This window comes from Coregonus clupeaformis, unplaced genomic scaffold (assembly GCF_020615455.1).
Source record: "Coregonus clupeaformis isolate EN_2021a unplaced genomic scaffold, ASM2061545v1 scaf3909, whole genome shotgun sequence".
Lineage (NCBI taxonomy): Eukaryota > Metazoa > Chordata > Actinopteri > Salmoniformes > Salmonidae > Coregonus > Coregonus clupeaformis.
The window spans coordinates 12,501-18,119 of NW_025537363.1; positions in this window are offsets into that span (position 1 = coordinate 12,501).

Here is a 5,619-nt window from a genome sequence, read left to right on the forward strand (position 1 = left end):
GACATCAGGGATAAAATTGTAGACCTGCACAAGGCTGGGATGGGCTACAGGACAATAGGCAAGCAGCTTGGTGAGAAGGCAACAACTGTTGGCGCAATTATTAGAAAATGGAAGAAGTTCAAGATGACGGTCAATCACCCTCGGTCTGGGGCTCCATGCAAGATCTCACCTCGTGGGGCATCAATAATCATGAGGAAGGTGAGGGATCAGCCCAGAACTACACGGCAGGACCTGGTCAATGACCTGAAGAGAGCTGGGACCACAGTCTCAAAGAAAACCATTAGTAACACACTACGCCATCATGGATTATAATCCTGCAGCGCACGCAAGGTCCCCCTGCTCAAGCCAGCGCATGTCCAGGCCCGTCTGAAGTTTGCCAATGACCATCTGGATGATCCAGAGGAGGAATGGGAGAAGGTCATGTGGTCTGATGAGACAAAAATAGAGCTTTTTGGTCTAAACTCCACTCGCCGTGTTTGGAGGAAGAAGAAGGATGAGTACAACCCCAAGAACACCATCCCAACCGTGAAGCATGGAGGTGGAAACATAATTCTTTGGGGATGCTTTTCTGCAAAGGGGACAGGACGACTGCACCGTATTGAGGGGAGGATGGATGGGGCCATGTATCGCGAGATCTTGGCCAACAACCTCCTTCCCTCAGTAAGAGCATTGAAGATGGGTCGTGGCTGGGTCTTCCAGCATGACAACGACCCGAAACACACAGCCAGGGCAACTAAGGAGTGGCTCCGTAAGAAGCATCTCAAGGTCCTGGAGTGGCCTAGCCAGTCTCCAGACCTGAACCCAATAGAAAATGTTTGGAGGGAGCTGAAAGTCCGTATTGTCCAGCGACAGCCCCGAAACCTGAAGGATCTGGAGAAGGTCTGTATGGAGGAGTGGGCCAAAATCCCTGCTGCAGTGTGTGCAAACCTGGTCAAGACCTACAGGAAACGTATGATCTCTGTAATTGCAAACAAAGGTTTCTGTACCAAATATTAAGTTCTGCTTTTCTGATGTATCAAATACTTATGTCATGCAATAAAATGCTAATTAATTACTTAAAAATCATAAATGTGATTTTCTGGACTTTTTGTTTTAGATTCCGTCTCTCACAGTTGAAGTGTACCTATGATAAAAATTACAGACATCTACATGCTTTGTAAGTAGGAAAACCTGCAAAATCGGCAGTGTATCAAATACTTGTTCAAATACTTGTTCTCCCCACTGTATGAGGGAAAAAGTATTTGATCCCCTGCTGATTTTGTAAGTTTGCCCACTGACAAAGAAATGATCAGTCTATAATTTTAATGGTAGGTTTATTTGATGTCAGTGAGAGACAGAATAACAACAAAAAAATACAGAAAAACGCATGTCAAAAATGAATTGCATTTGCATTTTAATGAGGGAAATAAGTATTTGACCCCTCTGCAAAACATGACTTAGTACTTGGTGTCAAAACCCTTGTTGGCAATCACAGAGGTCAGACCTTTCTTGTAGTTGGCCACCAGGTTTGCACATATCTCAGGAGGGATTTTGTCCCACTCCTCTTTGCAGATCTTCTCCAAGTCATTAAGGTTTCGAGGCTGACGTTTGGCAACTCGAACCTTCAGCTCCCTCCACAGATTTTCTATGGGATTAACGTCTGGAGACTGGCTAGGCCACTCCAGGACCTTAATGTGCTTCTTCTTGAGCCACTCCTTTGTTGCCTTGGACGTGTGTTTTGGGTCATTGTCATGCTGGAATACCCACGCACGACCCATTTTCAATGCCCTGGCTGAGGGAAGGAGGTTCTCACTCAAGATTTGACTGTACATTGTGCCGTCCATCGTCCCTTTGATGCGGTGAAGTTGTCCTGTCCCCTTAGCAGAAAAACACCCCCAAAGCCTAATGTTTCCACCTCCATGTTTGACAGTGGGGATGGTGTTCTTGGGGTCATAGGCAGCATTCCTCCTCCTCCAAACACGGCGAGTTGAGTTGATGCCAAAGAGCTCAATTTTGGTCTCATCTGACCACAACACTTTCACCCAGTTCTCCTCTGAATCATTCAGATGTTCATTGGCAAACTTCAGACGGGCATGTATATGTGCTTTCTTGAGCAGGGGGACCATGCGGGCACTGCAAGATTTCAGTCCTTCACGGCGTATTGTGTTACCAATTGTTTTCTTGGTGACTATGGTCCCAGCTGCCTTGAGATCATTGACAAGATCCTCCCGTGTCGTTCTGGGCTGATTCCTCACTGTTCTCATGACCATTGCTACTCCACGAGGTGAGATCTTGCATGGAGCTCTATGCCGAGGGAGATTGACAGTTATTTTGTGTTTCTTCCATTTGCGAATAATCGCACCAACTGTTGTCACCTTCTCACCAAACTGCTTGGCGATGGTCTTGTAGCTCATTCCAGCCTTGTGTAGGTCTACAATCTTGTCCCTGACATCCTTGGAGAGCTCTTTGGTCTTGGCCATGGTGGAGAGTTTGGAATCTGATTGATTGATTGCTCCCTTTAAGAGTGTGCTCCTAATCTCAGCTCGTTACCTGTATAAAAGACACCTGGGAGCCAGAAATCTTTCTGATTGAGAGGGGGTCAAATACTTATTTCCCTCATTAAAATGCAAATCAATTTATAACATTTTTGACATTTGTTTTTCTGGATTTTTTTGTTGTTATTCTGTCTCTCACTGTTCAAATAAACCTACCATTAAAATTATAGACTGATCATTTCCTTGTCAGTCGGCAAACATACAAAATCAGCAGGGGATCAAATACTTTTTTCCCTCACAATATATACAGTATACAGTTGAAGTTTACATACACCTTAGCCAAATACATTTAAACTCAGTTTTCCGCAATTCCTGACATTTAATCCTAGTAAAAATTCCCTGTCTTAGGTCAGTTAGGATCACCACTTTATTTTAAGAATGTGAAATGTCAGAATAATAGTAGAGAGAATGATTTACTTCAGCTTTTATTTATTTCATCACATTCCCAGTGGGTCAGAAGTTTACATACACTCAATTAATATTTGGTAGCATTGCCTTTAAATTGTTTTGCTTGGGTCAAACATTTCGGGTAGGCTTCCACAAGCTTCCCATAGTAAGTTGGGTGAATTTTGGCCCATTTCTCCTGACAGAGCTGGTGTAACTGAGTCAGGTTTGTAGGCCTCCTTGCTCGCACACGCTTTTTCAGTTCTGCCCTCAAATGTTCTATATAATTGTGGTCAGGGCTTTGTGATGGCCACTCCAATAGCTTGACTTTGTTGTCCTTAAGCCATTATGCCACAACTTTGGATGTATGCTTGGGGTCATTGTCCATTTGGAAGACCCATTTGCGACCAAGCTTTAACTTCCTGACTGATGTGTTGAGATGTTGCTTCAATATATCCACATAATTTTCCTTCCTCATGATGCCATCTATTTTGTGAAGTGCACCAGTCCCTCCTGCAGCAAAGCACCCCCACAGCATGATGCTGCCACCCCTATGCTTCACGGTTGGGATGGTGTTTTTCTGCTTGCAAGCGTCCGCCCTTTTTCCTCCAAACATAACGATGGTCATTATGGCCAAACAGTTATATTTTTGTTTCATCAGACCAGAGGACATTTCTCCAAAAAGTTCGATCTTTGTCCCCATGTGCAGTTGCAAACCATAGTCTGGCTTTTTTATGGCGGTTTTGGAGCAGTGGCTTCTTCCTTGCTGAGCGGCCTTTCAGGTTATGTCGATATAGGACTTGTTTTACTGTGGAAATAGATACTTTTGTACCTGTTTCCTCAAGCATCTTCACAAGGTCCTTTGCTGTTGTTCTGGGATTGATGTGCACTTTTTCGCACCAAAGTATAGTTTATACTGCATACTATTGTTTGTACAGATGAACGTGGGAGGAGATCCCTCAGGAGACCATCCGCCACCTCATCAGGAGCATACCCAGGCGTTGTAGGGAGGTCATACAGGCACGTGGAGGCCACACACACGACTGAGCCCCATTTTGACTTGTTTTAAGGACATTACATAAAAGTTGGATCAGCCTGTAGTGTGGTTTTCCACTTTAATTTTGAGGGTGACTCCAAATCCAGACCTCCATGGGTTGATACATTTGATTTCCATTGATATTTTTTGTGTGATTTTGTTGTCAGCACATTCAACTATGTAAAGAAAAAAGTATTTAATAAGATTATTTCATTCATTCAGATCTAGGATGTGTTATTTTAGTGTTCCCTTTTGAGCAGTGTATATATATATTTGTGAAAAATAATACAACATAAAAAACAAAAATTATATAGGGATTTGTGGTAACGAAACATCTTGTGAATATTTATTGGAGCGGACGTCATTGGGCATGTGTGTGTGAGCGTGCGTGTGTGTGTGCGGGCATGTGTGTGTGTTTGTGTGTGTGTGTGTGTGTGTGTGTCATCAGTGTGACAAACCCAATTGTTAGTTGATGGATAAGTATTGATCCTAACAGGGTTTGAGTGTTGGAGACACTATTATGTTGTGTTTTCATGTCTGGCATGACAACGACTAGGGAGTTGGCTAGAGCTGAAACAGACTGGCTACCAGGCTAGAGAACAAACAGACTGGCTACCAGGCTAGAGAACAAACAGACATGCTTACAGGCTAGAGAACAAACAGATTGGCTACCAGGCTAGAGAACAAACAGACTGGCTACCAGGCTAGAGAACAAACAGATTGGCTACCAGGCTAGAGCTGAAACAGACTGGCTACCAGGCTATAGAACAAACAGACTGGCTACCAGGCTAGAGCTGAAACAGACTGGCTACCAGGCTAGAGCTGAAACAGACTGGCTACCAGGCTAGAGAACAAACAGACTGGCTACCAGGCTAGAGCTGAAACAGACTGGCTACCAGGCTAGAGCTGAAACAGACTGGCTACCAGGCTAGAGAACAAACAGACTGGCTACCAGGCTAGAGCTGAAACAGACTGGCTACCAGGCTAGAGCTGAAACAGACTGGCTACCAGGCTAGAGAAAAAACAGACTGTGGGGTGTGTATGTCAGCTGTTTTTGAGTGAAAGAGGGAGACACACAATGTTGCAACTATCTCTCATGTTTGAAGGTATGCCTCTCTCTCTCTCTCTCTCTCTCTCTCTCTCTCTCTCTCTCTCTCTCTCTCTCTCTCTCTCTCTTTCTCTCTCTCTCTCTCTCTCTCTGTCTCTTTTAATCTGTCATTCTCGCTCTACATAGTTAATGTAGTCAGAATAGGTTTTGACAATAGGTGACTATATTTCACGTGGTATGCAAGTATTTACTATTATGGGTGTGTGTATGTTTTTGATGTATGCATCACACGTATGTGTGGAAATTCAATCTGTGTGTGTGTGTGTGTGTGTGTGTGTGTGTGTGTGTGCATGTGTTGAATTATAATTGTAGGGACCAGAAGTCCCCACAAGAATAGTAAACGAACAAATATTTGACCAATTGGGGACATTTTGTTAGTCCCCACGAGGTCAAATGCTATTTCTAGGGGGTTTAGGGTTAATGTTAGAATTAGTGTTAGGGTTAGAATTAGGTTTAGGGTTAGGGTTAGGAGCTAGGGTTAGTTTTAGGGTTAGGGTTAGTTTTATGGTTAGGGTTAGGAGCTAGGGTTAGGTTTAGGTTTAGGGTTAGGGTTAAGG